The following is a 17804-nucleotide window of genomic DNA, read 5'->3' on the forward strand; positions in this document are numbered from 1 at the left end:
AAATAAAATGGTGTATTATGTTTTGGCCATTTATTGGTTTTGTTGATTTTAATAAATTTGAACCCATTAATTCGAAGCTTTTTTGAACAAAACTGCTGGAAATACATCATTTTTTGTCCTCAAAATATTCAATTGTTGTTTTAGAAAAAAACATTCAAATCTTGATTCAGAATGTTTCAATCAACATAAACCTAAGATCCTAAATTGACGTACCCAAACAGACACGAGTTTGACATATCCAAACGACCATTTGCGATTACGCCCTGCAAAACTTATCAGTGTTGCCAAGCTCAAAGCAGACGTTGCCAGATCGATTTAGCAAACTTAGACTAGTCTCCTTATTTAGGGTCTCTACATAAACCCCGTTTGACAGCTCGACGTGGAGGACGCGTTTTTCCTCTGTTGTTGCTGCGCGCAAAGTGCTTGTGGATGGAGGTGAAAGATTCCTGCGACGACGATTTTCTTCCCGTTGTCGGAACGCGGAAGCGGAAGAAGACAAGTGACGACGGAGCCGACGTCGGAAATGGCAACGAGGAATAGCTCCTCAACAACAACAAGTTCAGCAACAACAAAAACAACAACAACAACAATGGCAACCCAGCCGGGAAAGGAAGCGTCCCACCGGTTCCAGTGGCCAAGAAACCACCTCCTCTGGTGGTAAAGAATATGAGCTTCGGCAAGCTGAGGAGTGTAATGTTGTCGTGCACAACCAAGCCAAGTTACAAGCTGACTCCGTTTGGGATCAAATTGCTGTGTATCTCCGAGGAGAGTTGGCGTTTTGAGACCGCGCGGGCCCATTTGATTGCGAACAAAGTGGAGTTCCACCCACGAGAAACGAAGCGAGCGGCAACTCCGCGTCGTCGTCAGAGGACTTCCACCGGCTTCACCTGAATTCGTCAAGAAGAATTTCAAGGAATCGCAAAACCTGGATGCTGTGGAGGTGCACGCCATCAAGAGAAAGGGAGAGTTCGCCTCGTCAGAGGAAACCCCGTACATTGTCACGTTCCCCAAGGGGTACACCAACCTCAAGCAGCTGAGTGAACTCATGCTCTTGACAGCATTTCACATCCGGTGGGAGGCCTACCGGAACAAGCGGCCGAACGTGACTCAGCTGGGTCATGGAACCAGGAACTGTCACCTCAAGGGGAGGTGCAACAACTGTGGGGGTCCCCTCAAGACGGACGAGTGCGAAGTCCAGGAGCCCACGGAGGCGCCAGCAGCCGTCGAAACCGAAACCGCCTGCAAGGAAGGTGGCGTTCACGCCTTCTGAGTTCCCACCACTGCCGGGCGCAGTTTCGGACGGAAAATCAAAGGATCGCCCTCGACCCGCAGGAAGCAGTGGCTCCCGAGGCGGTGGAGCCACGGAGGAGAAAGCCGGGAAATGGAATGTAAGGAGTTGTTTTTGATGTGTATTGATCAGTGTTGGTATTCTCGCCGCGAGTCTCGAGCTGCCGAGAGAAACTCACCGATTGCCCGTGCTCTCCTCCGCTCGCGAACGGGCTTTCTCGCGAGCCAGAATTGCCCGTTCGTGAGAAGTTGAACGTGTTAGAAGCGAACAGAAACAAATCAGCGATTGAAGTTACACCTCTATATTGTGGATTTAGCTCGTAGCTGGATTTTCTGGCATCTTCTCACGGTCATTGGAAACGGTCGTGGATAGACCTAGGGGTTCCCAGTTGGAGTGAAAAAATGCAATTTATAGAAAAATTATGGATTAACATTTTGCTTTTTTATCACTTCTCCGACATCAGGAATAATTGTTTGAACATGCTCGCAATTTTTTTATTCGGTCGGAAAAATATTATTTTTCTGGAAAAAACATTCATTTTTAATCACATGATCACCCCTAATTCTGGCTCGATGCCGCCATCATGCAACCGCGTGCTCCGTTTGTTTGTCAACAAAGCTGCAGCTGGATGGTGAGACGAAGTGAGGGGGGAAGAGATTTTGACATTTTTATGCCCGCATCTGGCCCGCCGTCTATTTCGTCGGTCACTGAGCCGCCGGTCGTTTCCAGTGACCGAGTCCAGCTAGGTACTGATCGTACAATACCATCGCCTGGTTCGCCTGATAAACAAGTTACTAGCTTGGGACGAACGGCTAGCACGAGGCGCTCTAGCGAGAGCGAGAACGCGAACGAGTATGCGAGCGCAAGCGAGAAGAGAAAAGTACTACAAGTTCTCTCCTTTGCTCCCAATTCTCGCTCAAATTCCAACACTGGTATTGATTGATCGATCCTCGGTCCTAACCTGGTCGTAGCACCTAAAAAATGTTTCAATCAAAAAACGCAATTATGCGATGATATTTTATTAGGAGCAAATCAACTAAAATATACCACTTTTTAATGATTTAAGTGGAATAATATTTATCTTTAGATGTTCAAATTATTTATGTAGACATGTTGCTAAAAAAATACCACTTACATTTTGATCCAATAAAAGTATTGTATAATTATGTCCTAAAATTAAACTTAATTTTGTGATATTATTGTTCACACCGATAAAGCTTATTTTTCTGTGTACAATGACCCTTTGAACGATAACAAAGGATTCAAAATGGATTTTTAATTCAATTTTTGAAAATTAACTTCACGGCCCTTCTTGACAGAAAAAGTTCTACTTGACAGCTCGTTCCAAGGGGACCATAGTTGATCCATCAAAAAAATGTTGTCTTGTACATATTTTTTTTCGCATTATTGTACGATCAGTTCCTAGCTGGACTCGGTCGCTGGAAACGACCGGTGACTCAACGACCGACCAAATAGGCGGCGGGCCAGATGCGGGCATAAAAATGTCAAAATCTCTTCCTCCCTCACTTCGTCTCACCATTCAGCTGCAGCTTTGTTGACAAACAAACGGAGCACGTGGTCGCATGATGGCGGCGTCGAGCCAGAATTAGGGGTGATCATGTGATTAAAAATGGAAGTTTTTTCAAGAAAAATAATATTTTTCCGACCAAATAAAAAAATTGCGAGCATGTTTAAACAATTATTCCTGATGTCGGAGAAGTGATAAAAAAGCAAAATATTAATCCATAATTTTTCTACAAATTGATTTTTTTCACTCCAATTAGGAACCCCTAGATCTATCCACGACCGTTTCCAATGACCGTGAGAAGATGCCAGAAAATCCAGCTTCGAGCTAAATCCACAATAAAATGAAAAAAAAAAAAAAATCAGAAATGGTTTTTTATCGTGTTTTTACCGTTGCACGCAAAAACTTACAAAGGGCTTTAGTACCCAATTACAAAAGCATGCATATTTTAAATATATCTTGTATTTATAGCCTCAAATTGAAGGTAAACATTTAAGATGTTAAATTTTGAGAAGATACATCTAAACAGAAAAAAATCTAATACGTTATCAAACAAATCTTGTTAGGGACCATCCATAAACCACGTGGACACATTTTTGGGAATCTCTTACTCCCTTAGGCTAATATTTTATAAATTGAGCAGTTCTCTAGGATTTCGGTCATTCGATTTTTTTTGTATTTTTTAATCCGACTGAAACTTTTTTGGTGCCTTCGGTATGCCCAAAGAAGCCATTTTGCATCATTAGTTTGTCCATATAATTTTCCATACAAATTTGGCAGCTGTCCATACAAAAACGATGTATGAAAATTCAAAAATCTGTATCTTTTGAAGGAATTTTTTGATCGATTTGGTGTCTTCGGCAAAGTTGTAGGTATGGATACGGACTACACTAGAAAAAAATAATACACGGTAAAAAAAATTTGGTGATTTTTTTATTAAACTTTTTGTCACTAAAACTTGATTTACAAAAAAACACTATTTTTAATTTTTTTTATTTTTTGATATGTTTTAGAGGACATAAAATGCCAACTTTTCAGAAATTTCCAGGTTGTGCAAAAATCATTGACCGAGTTATGAATTTTTAATCAATACTGATTTTTCAAAAATCGAAATTTTGGTCGTAAAATTTTTCAACTTCATTTTCGATGTAAAATCAAATTTGCAATCAAAAGTACTTTAGTGAAATTTTGATAAAGTGCACCGTTTTCAAGTTATAGCCATATTTAAGTGACTTTTTGAAAATAGTCGCAGTTTTTATTTTTAAAATTAGTGCACATGTTTGCCCAGTTTTGAAAAAATATTTTTGAAAAGCTGAGAAAATTCTCTATATTTTGCTTATTCGGACTTTGTTGATACGACCTTTAGTTGCTGAGATATTGCAATGCAAAGGTTTAAAAACAGGAAAATTGATGTTTTCTAAGTTTCACCCAAACAACCCACCATTTTCTATCGTCAATATCTCAGCAACTAATGGTCCGATTTTCAATGTTAATATATGAAACAATTGTGAAATTTTCCGATCTTTTCGAAAAAAATATTTTCAAAATTTTCAAATCAATACTAACATTTCAAAAAGGCCAAACATTCAATATTACGCCCTTTTAAAATGTTAGTCTTGATTTGAAAATTTTGAAAATATTTTTTTCGAAAAGATCGGAAAATTTCACAATTGTTTCATATATTAACATTGAAAATCGGACCATTAGTTGCTGAGATATTGACGATAGAAAATGGTGGGTTGTTTGGGTGAAACTTAGAAAACATCAATTTTCCTGTTTTTAAACCTTTGCATTGCAATATCTCAGCAACTAAAGGTCGTATCAACAAAGTCCGAATAAGCAAAATATAGAGAATTTTCTCAGCTTTTCAAAAATATTTTTTTCAAAACTGGGCAAACATGTGCACTAATTTTAAAAATAAAAACTGCGACTATTTTCAAAAAGTCACTTAAATATGGCTATAACTTGAAAACGGTGCACTTTATCAAAATTTCACTAAAGTACTTTTGATTGCAAATTTGATTTTACATCGAAAAATGAAGTTGAAAATTTTACGACCAAAATTTCGATTTTTTGAAAAATCAGTATTGATTAAAAATTCATAACTCGGTCAATGATTTTGCACAACCTGGAAATTTCTGAAAAGTTGGCATTTTATGTCCTCTAAAACATATCAAAAATAAAAAAATTAAAAATAGTGTTTTTTGTAAATCAAGTTTTAGTGATAAAGTTAAATAAAAATCACCAAATTTTTTTACCGTGTATTATTTTTTCCAGTGTAGTCCGTATCCATACCTACAACTTTGCCGAAGACACCAAATCGATCAAAAAATTCCTTCAAAAGATACAGATTTTTGAATTTTCATACATCATTTTTGTATGGACAGCTGTCAAATTTGTATGGAAAATTATATGGACAAACTAATGATGCAAAATGGCTTCTTTGGGCATACCGAAGGCACCAAAAAAGTTTCAGTCGAATTAAAAAATACAAAAATTAAAATTGAAGAAAAAAGACCGATTTCGTAGAGAATTGCTCAATTTATACGTACTGTCTACACTGATTCGACCATAAAAAATAGTTTGATGAGATTCATCACGTGACATACCTGAAAATAGAGGGAAAAAAGATCAATTAATACACTGGATCCATCAACGCTTTATTTTGACATCTTGTTCTCCCTTATATAATAAATTCACCCTTCTCTGTTTTCATCCATTCATCCTAATCTCTAATCAATAACGGCCACGTCATTTCCAGATCCCTCGTCACACAAGACGACAATAGAAAAAAGTGTCAAATTTCCCATTAATCACGCCCTAGTTTCAGCACGAGCTAATCGCACGCTCTCACTTTCACCCAAAAAGAAAAACGCAACTTTGACTAAGACTAAAAAACAAAGATGTCCCCACGCCAAAATCAATATTTTCTGTTTTGGCTGGAGTTCAACCACCTTCTCGGTTTAGTACCTACGAGCTAACCCGGGCAGACGGTAATAACAAAATTCATACCATTTCAATAACAAATGCTGTTAAAATAACAGAAAGTGTTGTGGAATCTTCTTGAGAAATCAAATTTTGCATAACGGTTTAATAACAGTTTATGTTATCATAACAAAATTTGTTATTGGTCTGATATTGGTTGAAAGCCAAAACAACTTTGGAATAACATTTTTTGTTATGGAAGAATACCGCCAACTGTTATCGGGATGATCGGATTAGTTGTTAAAATAACAAAAAATAATAACAAAGATTTGTTCGAAGAATAACTAAAAATTTTATTTGTCTGCTATTACAATAACAATCCAATAGCAAAAAAATCATAACGACGAATAACAAATCTTGTTATAAATAACATAAATTGTTATCGACCTAGTACTTTCAAATAACAAAAAATGTTATTCCCAGGTTATTTCCGTCTGCTCGGGAAGAAAGAACCGTTTTTGGGCCTGATTTTCGCGCCAGCTGGTCCCCCCTCAGACCACAACCCCCCTTCTTTTCTTCAAGCGACGTAAAATACCACCCCAGCAAACGGCATAACCCTAATCTGTCTGGAGCAGATCTCGACCGCGACTGGGTCCTTGAAGGGGGTGGGAGCAGATGGGAGGTCCGTGGCCAGGGGCACGGAATATTATATTACCAGACGCTTTTTCGGGCACACGCACTCCACGACGACGGTGCCAACAAAAAAAAATGAAAAAAAATGCAAAAAAAAGTAAAAGAAAATTGCGCGTCTGGGACGATAAGCTTTTCTCACACCGGTTGAGGATTGGGTCTGAGGAAAAGAAATCCTACACATTTTTGGATGGTAAAGGTGAGTTGAAAAAAAAAACTTTCAATGTTTTTTTTAGGTAAAGCAAAGTCTTGGAAGAGCTAGACTGAGTCCAAAAATCGCATAGAATAGGTAGTCAAATGTTATATGGACAAGTTTTTTTTTTATATTAGCGTTGCACATGAACCAGAGCTTTCGCACCAAGATTTTTTTTACAGATATTTGAGTATTTTCGAAACTACGAGAATTATTGATATAATTTTTTATTCATCCCCTAAAATACTGTCTCCTAAGCGATTTACAAAAAAAATGCCAATTTTTACAATCAGATTGTTGCAGGATTAGGTCCGTAAATTTGTCAATTTTGGAATAAGAAGACATCAACTTCCTTGGATGCTGTGCACCCGGGCAGACGGTAAAAATTCATGCCATTTCAATAACAAATATTGTTAAAATAACAGAAAGTGTTATGGAATCTTCTTGAAAAATCCATTTTTGCATAAGGGTTTAATAACAGTTTATGTTATCATAACAAAATGTGTTATTGGTCTGATATTGGCTGAAAGCCAAAACAACTTTTGAATAACATTTTTTGTTATGGAAGAATAACTCCAACTGTTATTGAGATGATCGGATTAGTTGTTAAAATAACAAAAAATAATAACAAAGATTTGTTCGAAGAATAACTAAAAGTGTTATTAGTCTGTTATTACAATAACCAATAACAAAAAAATCATAGCGACGAATAACAAATCTTGTTATGAATAACATAAAATGTTATTAGCCTAGTATTTTCAAATATCAAAAAATGTTATACCCACGTTATTACCGTCTACTCGGGCACCCTTAAGGCCATTTATTTTTTATTTAGTGATTTTGAACTTTGTCCGGGCAAAATGAAACAGTACACACAAAAAAATATTTCCAAGTGTTACATAATTTATGATGTAATACTTTTGCACGTCGTTAAACATTTAAATTTAAATGCAATTTGATGTAAATTTGCAACAAAATATACGTAAAACATGATTTTACAACATTTTTTCCGTGTCGAGTAAATTCACATATTTTTTTCTGTGTAGCATAAATTTATTTGATTTTATTTATTTATTGAACATCAAATTTATTCTGTTCTTGCGCATGCTTAAATTTCGAAAATAAGACTTTAAACAAATTTGTTGAAAAACCATTTATAAATCCATTAAAGGTATTTTTTAAGTATTATAAAACTTTTTGTGCTTATTTTTATTTAACCGTGTTCAGCAGGTTATTTTCTGCTAATTTAAAACTAAAAACGTTAACATTTAGGCCGCATAAAATACTATTGTCATTAATAGTATGAAATATTAAGATATTAATCAAAAACTCTTTTTTATATGTTTAATTATTGCCAAAATAACTTGAAACAAGTAAAATCATCAAACTCAAAAATTTCTAAAAATGCTTTGCTTTTTCAATTCAATAGATGTTTTTTTTTGAAAAATACCAAAATTACCGTATTTCTTCGTAAAAAATTACCGTATTTCTTCGTAAATACTCAATTTTCAAAAAATGCAATATGGGTATCAAACGAAGCAAAACTTTTATGCCTTTTTAACCTTTTTTTTTTGAAAAATACTAAAATTTTCACAAATTTCCGTATTTTTTTTCGAAAATACCCAAATTATCAAAATATGCAATATGGGTATCCTACGAAGTGAAATTTTGCATGCTTCTTCACTTGATGAGAGATTTTTTTTTTGAAAAAATGCTTAAAATATTCACAAAATACCGTATTTTTTGAAAATACACAATGAAGCGAAATTTTGCATGCTAAGTGAAAAAGAATACAAAATTTCGCTTCGTTTGATACCCATAATGCATATTTTGAAAATTTGAGTATTTTCAAAAAAATACGGTAATTTGTGAAAATTGTAGCTTTTTCCAAAAAAAAAAAAAAAAAACTGTAATGAAATGAAAAAAGCATACAAAATTTCGATTAGTTTGATACCCATATTGCATATTTTAAAAATTTTATTATTTTCGAAGAAATACGGTAAATTGTGAAAATGTTAGTATTTTCCAACAAAAATCTAATAAAGTGAAAACAAAACACACAAAATTACATTTCGTTTGGTATCCATATTGCATATTTTGAAAATTTGAGTATTTGCGAAAAATACGGTATTTTGTGAAAATTTTAGTATTTTCAAAAAAAACTCATATAAAATTAAAAAGCATACGAAATTTTGCTTCGTTTGATACCCATAATGCAAATTATGAAAATTTGAGTTCTTTTGAAAAAACATGGTATCTTGTGATCAATTTTAAGTACATATTTTAGATTGAAACTTACTAGATAAAAAAAATATATTCTTGATGAAAGTTTTAAAAATTCAACATGATATGGTGGAATTAAGTTGATTTAAGTCGATAGAATTATCGAAATAAAGAAAACGATAAAAATAGATTATCGTTACCATCCCGACGATAACGATCGAACTATTGTTATCGTTATGAAGCCTCGATAATTTTGTCGTTAACCACCTGAACAATTTTTTTTTTTCAATTTTTAATCAGTTATTATATTTGTGCAGATATAAAAATTAATAGCAATAAAATTTAAAAAAAATGTTGGAGCGAAAATGTTATGTTTCATGAAAAAATAACAATCTCAGTGAAATTTATTGATTTTTATGTTTTCAGTTAAGGAAATAAGCATCACAGAAAATGATTTTATTTTTCAATTAATGTCAACTCTTTTTCAAGTTCGCTTAATTCGTAAGTTTGGAATATGATGCAACAAACTGCTGAAAGGGACTCCAAAATAATGCTAAGTACTGCAAAAGAACTTATTTTACCTTGATTATGTACCGATAAAACCGAATTCAATTTAAAATTAATTAAGTTCTAAGAATTATAAATATTACGGCATAGCCAATAACATTTTTTGTAAACATGCCTAAAATTAACATAGTATATTTCAAATATCTAAATGTATATAAAAAAATCAATAATTATTTCAACAAATAAAAAAAAATGCCGCTAAAAGTGGCAAGGAAAATTGTAAATTTTGGAAAAACTTGAGACCCATTTCTTTTTTCGATTCCTTATGCAAAATTATGTTTCTGTTTCAATTTTGAAAAAAAAATTTAAAAGCTCACTAAAAAAAGTTTGAGCAAAAACCTCCTTCAGTTCTCCAAATCACCAACTGCCCCGGTTTCAAGGCCACAGCAGATTTTATTCACCCCGGTCGATTCGAGTCGAGTGCAGTAGTGCATTCGTTTGTCTTTTCCTTTTTCGTTTGCTGCCTAACGGAATACATTGAACCTGATTCAATTCCATCATGAAAGTTTAACGAAGTCAAAATGCAAAAAAAACGCAGCTTCTGTCGTCCAGAGCGAGTTGCATCCTCGAGATGCATTTGTTTGTCACGTTGACGTTGGTCGCTTCCTCGATTTGCTTCCGAGGAACTAGTTAAGAAATTGTAGCGGTTTGCAGTTTCTAAAAAGTCACATCTGCGCTGTTCTGGAAGATTCTACTGTATATCAAACTTTCATCAGAATCGCTGTCCATTTCCTCTAGTTCTACGATTCTTGGTTGTTTTTCGAGAATTTTCCATTGACTAGCTTCTTACGAAGTCATCAATTATTCATTAATGTGGGAAGTTGCATCAGCTTGCCACACAAATATACCTAGAGAGAAATTGAAATTGTGAATTTTTATTCTAAATATTCTTATTTCAAAGATGGTAAGAATCAAGATTTACCAAGTATTTGTAATTTAATAAGTAAAATAAAAAAACCTTTATCAAAAATTAAATCTGAGAACGAATTAGTAAAAAATTCCAACTCGACTGCCTAAGGATCTCACCCGATTCTCAAATAAAAAAAAGTGCGCATGAGCAACGTCTGGCCTAAACTGTGTGTTCCCATTAAAATGCCGGCCGATGCTGGGCCTTAACCGTTTGGAACTCACGCAAGCCACAGAATGATGCCAACGAAAAACCCCGGAGAATATCTGTGTCAGAGCTGGGAGATTCTGCCGGTTGGATTTTTTACGTCATCTTCCGATTTAGGGGTCATGAACTCTTTTTGCGAATAAAATGTTAGGGGGAATGGGGGAAGATTTACTTTCCTCTTTATTGTGTCGTCTGAATGAGGGGGGATGAAAGTAAAAGTGAAATGCACCTGAAGGGTTGTTTTGTGTAGCAAGTTGGCTTCCTTTTGATGTTTCAAGTGCAAGGACACGTGCTAATCTGTGAATGAAAATTAGCTTTTTGAGTTGCCTTGATAAAGTTTCAGTTCACCAGAAATGTTGATGCAGAGTAATTCTACCCGAAATTGGCGGATTCTTTTAAATTTTAATTTTATGTTTATGATTTGGCTAACGAAATTCATAATGTTTAAAAAGGTATTGAAAATGCCATTTTAATTTTTCAGAAGTAATTTTGAAATGCAAAACCAAATTTTCAATATAAAATAAGAAAAATTATACCCTTTCTCGGCCCATTTTTACTATCGGCTTCTCAGCAATTTGATTTTGAATAACAGCTTCACTACAGTGATTTCGACTATTTAAAAGTAATGAAATTGTTGTTTGAATAGCGGAATACTGCAACAGTGACAAAAATATGTCGAAAGGCTAAGTGTAACGAAAATGATATTTTCCTACTCTATTTTTTTTTTCGGTGAAATGTACTGTTTACAAGACACCAATGCAATCATAAATCGAAGCGTTTGGTACGGTATGTCAACGCATCCTTCTTACCCTCTAGATTCTGTGAAATGCGATCCGTTCTCAGAATCCTCTCTCTGGTAAACACAACGGAGCAATTCTCTGAGATTTCGGTCATTCGATTTTTTTTGTATTTTTTAATCCGGCTGAAACTTTTCTGGTGCTTTCGGTATGCCCAAAGAAGCCATTTTGCATCATTAGTTTGTCCATATAATAATCCATACAAATTTGGCAGCTGTCCATACAAAAATCATGCATGAAAATTCAAAAATCTGTATCTTTTGAAGGATATTTTTGATCGATTTGTTGTCTTCGGCAAAGATGTAGATTATATATGGACTACAGAGCAATTCCAGCCCAAAACAGGAATTTTTTAAGTACTTTTTTCTCGACCCTCTCCGATTTCAATGAAACATTGTAGACATGTTATTCTACGCTTATATAAGCCATATTTGTGTATATGGAGCCAGTTACACTCGATAGTGACATTTGAGAAGGGCGTAAGTGTTTTAAATATTTTTGTATTTCGTAATTTAATTACATATTGCTGTATCTCGAAGCCGTTGCATCGTATCAAAAAGTGGTCAAAGACAAACTTGTAGGAAATTTGACGGGCTTTCCGAAAAAAATACACTGAAACGCCACTTCTATGAGATTTTTCAGTTTTTAAGTTTAAAAGTTAAATTTGATGGCGATGCCAGGTTTTTTTCGCTCAAAATTTTTGAGGAAATGGCCTAAAATGTTACAAAAAGGCTAACAAAAATGCAGGATGGTTTGTCTCTCCTAAAAAAAATACCAAAATCTTTTACTACAACTGTTTTTTTTTTTTGAAAAGTGGTCTAAACCTCAAAATTTTTCAGAATCGATAGTGGGAATCGAGTTCCCAGACAATTTTACATAAAAGTCTCCATATTGGCCATTGTCCTAAGTCCAATCCTTGGGAAGATACAGCGGTTTTAAAAATAAAAATGTTGAAAAAATAGGTTTTTTGGTGGTTTTTGGCAATTTCTATATGACATCCTTGGTTTTTCTGTCTCGTAAATATTTTTACCGGAAAGCTCGTCCAATTTCCCATAAGTTTGCCTTTGACAGTTTTTCAATTTGTTTTGTCTTATTATTTACGTAAGCTTATTCACTATCCAGGTTTCTACCACACTGAAAAAAATATTCTATTTACAGTTATGAGCAACGTAATCAAACTTATATCTGTAAGCCCATACATTCAATTGAAGAATTGTCAAAGGCAAACTTATGGGAAATGGGACGAATTTTACGGTAAAAATATTTACGAGACAGAAAACCCAAGTCTGTCGTATAGAAATTGCCAAAAACCATCAAAAAAACCTATTTTTCAACATTTTTATTTTTAAAACCGCTGTATCTTCCCAAGGATTGGACTTAGGACAATGGTCAAAATGGAAACTTTTATGTAAAATTGTCTGGGGAATCGATTCCCACTATCGATTCTAAAAAATTTTGACGTTTAGACCACTTTTCAAAAAAAAAAAAAAGAGACAGTTGTAGTAAATGATTTTTGTATTTTTTTTAGGAGAGACATACCATCGTGCATTTTTCGTGAGTCTTTTTGTAACATTTTAGGCTATTTCTTCAAAAATTTTGAGCGAAAATAAATCGTGACATCACCATCAAATTTAACTTTTTAACAAACGAAAACTGAAAAATCTCATAGAAAAGGCGTGTATGTTTGTTTCAGTGTATTTTTTCAGAAAGCCCGTCCAATTTCCTACAAGTTTCTCTTTGACCACTTTTTCTATAAGCCTTATGAATTAAAAAATTGTTTTGGAAAGTAACATGAAAATCCCCGAAAAAAAAATCCAAAAACCATTTTTGCAAATGAAGTTGGAGTCAAAAAGTACTTATGCGATATTTAAAAAAATACACCATTTTAGGGTTGAAACCATTTTCAGGTTAAAATTAAAAAAAAAATATTGTTTTATTTTTTAAAAAAGTATCTATTCTCGTGTATCTATGAAAAAATATAATTTAAAAGCTGAAAAAAATCCACCAATTTTCTTGTTTGGACATGGATGTATGGATGGATTAGTTATTAGGAAACGTTCTTTTATTACGTAACGCAGAAATTTGGACTTACAAATTACAAAAAAATGTATGGAGCGTAACATGGCCTTCGACCCCTCTCCCTCCAAATGCCTTACGTTATTACAGAACATTCCCTTACCTGTCAAAGGATTGTATTTTAACGTGATTTTTTTTTTAATTTGTATGGAAATTTTGTTACGAAGGGGGGAAGGAGGTTCAAAAATCCATATTTTTACGTTACGTAATAAAAGAACGCCGGGACCGTGGTGTAGGGGTAAGCGTGGTTGCCTCTCACCCAGTCGTCCTGGGTTTGATCCCAGAAGGTCCCGGTGGCAAATTTTGAGACGAGATTTGTCTGATCACGCCTTCCGTCGGACAGGGAAGTAAATGTTGGTCCCGGTCTAACCTAGTGGTTAGGTCGTTAGCTCAGTCCAGGTGCAGGAGTCGTCTCCCTGGGTCCTGCCTCGGTGGAGTCGCTGGTAGGCAGTTGGACTAACAATCCAAAGGTCGTCAGTTCGAATCCCGGGGTGGATGGAAGCTTAGGTGTAAAAAGAGGTTTGCAATTGCCTCAACAATCAAGCCTTCGGACACCTAGTTTCGAGTAGGAATCTCGCAATCGCGAACGCCAAGGCAATGCTGTAGAGCGAATAATTTGATTTTTTGAATAAAAGAACGCTCCCTAATAACTAATCCATCCATCCATGTCCAAACAAGAAAATTGATGGATTTGTTTCAGCTTTTTAATAATATTTTTTCATAGATATACAAGAATGCATACTGTTTAAAAAATAATAAAAAAACATTATTATTTGAAATTTTAACCTGAAAATGAACCCTCCCAGTGTAATTTTCCTAATATAGAAATGGGCCACATATTTATGAGTGTAATCTTAAAATAAAAATAACATCGATAAAAAAATTCTTCAACTAGGAACATAAATTCTATTAAAATTAAATACTTACTCTTTTTCATCAATATTGCTCACATTCAAACAAAACTACAAAGTTGAGCAAATTCTTTATTTTTGTTTAACATTTTTAAACATATGAACTATTTTTTTATAAAAACTTAAGATATTCTCAAACCAATTCCATTCTTTGATCTTTTCATCAAATCCTGACCGGATCATCTTCCCACGTGTCCAAAGGACATCCCCCCACCCCAAACCCTCCTGTCATTCATCGCATGACTGACACATTTGCGGTCGACCAATCTCGGTTGTGTCGGCGATGGTCTGCCACCGTAACAGGATCAAAAAGAAGGACTGCTGTTCAGCCCACCATCCAGCCTCAACGCGCAAAAATGTCCTTTTGCGTGTATGTTGTGTGTTTGTGTTGTCTGTGCGAATGACGACGTTTGCCGACGGCTGTTCTCGGAAATGTGTGCCGATCGATATTAGTAGACGGATAAAGTGCGGGGGTGCAGAACTCCCAAAGAAGAAGGGAGGACCCCTCCGTAACGCAATCAACCCCCGCTTCGAGGGACCCCTCGGCCCTGCCAAGTTTTCACCGGTTAGACATTAATTTTTCCTGTTTTCTGTTACGATTTTCTTCGAGAGCCTCGGACATTTTTTGGGGGGGTAGAAAGGACGAAGCTTTTGGGAGGGAGGGAAGCATAAGGTACCGCCAGACGTCGGGCTTTTTGGCACGATTTCGTCGTCGTCGTCGAGACGCAGACGCGTCGATTATTTCGGCAGCAGCCCCAGAATGCCTAATTTGGGACGACGGTTTTTCACGAGCACGAGTCTTTATTTGGGTTTCTGTTTGGGTTGAGTTGGATTTGGGCTTTCCATGAAGTTTTGTCTGATTCTGGGCGACTTGGTTGGCGATTGCGTGTCAGTATTCTATGAACTGTAATCTCACTGCTCAGAGGGAATAACACTTTGGGTGAGCTGGGATTAATTGAATAAACAGGACGATGTCTGCCTCAATTGATGGAAATGTAAGTGTTCGATCCTTGTTCAATTTAATTGGTCATTTCACGCAATCAAATTGAAAATAAAACTGTCAAATTAGTTATAACAACAACAGCAACATAATAACTAGAATGTGTTGGCCAAAAACGATATAATTTTTGAGCCTAATACTGTGAACTCACGAGGAATCGTTAAAAAGTTTTAAGGAAAATCACGATTTTTTTTTGAAAACGGTATATATTTTTAGAAAGGTAAATGAATTACCTTTCGGATGAGTTTAAAAGATTAAAGATCTGCTCATCACAAGTTAAGAACACTTAACCGTTAAAGACCCAACCCTGCCTTTATATAGGCTTCGATGTTTAAAATCGTCAAAATTTTTTTTTTCAATTTTGAATTTTCGAACCCATTGGAACGTAAACAGTAAAAAAATCATGGAATCCAATGAACTCTGTTAAATAAACTTACGAAATCACGACAAAATGAAGCCTACTTAAAGGCGATTTTAGGAGCACACGGGAAACAAATTGTTTGTAGCGGGTTGAATGTCCTAAGTCACAAAAGTTTTTGCATAAACATTGGACAGTTATGTAAAAAACGGACAGAGAAAAAGGTACCGAAATCGAAAATCAATGCAGTGTGATTTTTTGGCGATTTTTCCGATTAGTTCCCAAGTAACCATCCAGCACTAACGACTAGTAATAAATCTGTAATTAACCAGCACGCTAAAGCAAATCAGTCATATAACAGCACAGTGTTAGCTAATCAGCTCTAAATCGATTTGCATTACCCTCAGCTGATTTATTGCTGATTACCTGCAAAAACTGGAAACACTGCTAGCGATATAGATTTTTGACAAACTGGCAACTTTGTCTCGCTTGTCAAACCGTAAAAATCCAGCAAATCGAGCAAATCTGTCTGTTCAATTCCAGTATTTTCACACTTTTTCGACCATGGAAAACTCTGGTTGCTGGGAAACATTCGTGAAAAGTACCAACTTTAAACGGAAAGTGCAACAATATCTATCGAAGACGCGTTATTCCGAAGACAGCCAGGTTCCGGATTCTCCAGAGGAACACGAAGAATCGCTTCAGGAATCTGCATTTATTGAGAACGCCGCCGCCGCAGTCGACGATTTTTTTGTTGAAAACTCCGGCGAAACCATCGACGACGATGCTGAGGAGCCAGCGGACGATGCCGAGGAGCCTGCGGACGATTCCGCCGATTACAGTCCAGATGAATGGTCTGACCAGGAAGATACTATCGAGGACACTGAACCTGAGAGTTTGGAGGTTTTTCTACAACGCTGGAGTCTGGAACACAAAATCACCCACTCTGCCTTGAAGCCCTTACTAGATCGATTGAGTTTGGTGGATCGAACGTTATCAACAGACCCGCGACGATTGCTGGGGACTCCCCGAAAGGAACCTGAATTGATTCAGATTGAGGGTGCCCAGTACTGGCACCATGGATTGGGTAAAACTTGGCATTATTTTTAGTTAAAAACTTTTATTTACTTAAAAAAACATATTTCAGAGCACAGTCTACGGATTGCGTTCAACAAACTATCGAATCCTCGGAACATCTCGATCAACATCAATATTGATGGCCTTCCCATCTTCAAGAACGGGACAGACCAACTTTGGCCAATACTGTTCAACGTCCACGAGGAACCTACCATGAAGCCCATGATAATTGGTGTTTATTGCGGTCGTACGAAACCAAAACTGATCGAACAGTTTTTGGATCAGTTTGTTTCAGAATGTGAATTAATTTTTCAAAATGGAATCGAGATTAACGGACACTTACTTTCTGTTGAAATTCGAATGTTTATTTGTGACTCTCCGGCGAGATCATTTATCAAAGGTAAGAAAGTAATTCTTAGTATTATATAACTAATTTCTAAACCATACTTTTACAAACAGGTTGTGTCAACTTTAACTCCTTCCACGCGTGCATCAAGTGCACAGCGGTTGGAAAACGCTGCCCGGAACAGAGAACTAATACCTACCCGCTAGCATAAGCCCCGAAGAGGACGGACCAGGGCTACCGTAACAAATGTTACGATGGTCATCATCAAGTGTACAAGTACAAAGAAGCTGGCAAGTTAAAGCAAACGTACGTGGAGAGCCCTTTGTTGCGCCTTAACATCAACATGATCGAAGACATTATTGTGGGGGATTCGCTGCACCTGCTTCATTTGGGAGGAATGAAGAAATTGCTTTCAATGTATAAAGATGGCAATATGTACCTGCAAAAATGGACACAAATTACGCTGCAGGAACTAAATGAAATTTTAGCTTACACTAAGTTACCAGTAGAAATACACAGACAGATGCGAAGCCTGAACTATTTATGCCACTGGAAAGGGACAGAGTTAGCTTCTTTTCTTAACTATGTTGGAATTGCTATTCTTAAACCGTTTCTTAGTACTGAACACTACGAACACTTTTTGAGCTTGTTTTGTGCAAACACAATATGCTCGTCAGATCACTACAAAGCATTTATTCCAGTCGCTAAAACTCT

General features: G+C 35.8%; 1 protein-coding gene across 3 annotated transcripts in view; it reads right to left on the minus strand.

The window, feature by feature from the left end:
* Positions 1-17804, minus strand: part of LOC6034233 (ecdysone receptor) — a 443529-nt gene that overhangs the window by 288888 nt on the left and 136837 nt on the right. The gene's annotated exons all lie outside the window — the stretch shown is intronic.

Source organism: Culex quinquefasciatus, chromosome 2 (genome assembly GCF_015732765.1).
Source record: "Culex quinquefasciatus strain JHB chromosome 2, VPISU_Cqui_1.0_pri_paternal, whole genome shotgun sequence".
NCBI classification, from domain to species: Eukaryota; Metazoa; Arthropoda; class Insecta; order Diptera; family Culicidae; genus Culex; species Culex quinquefasciatus.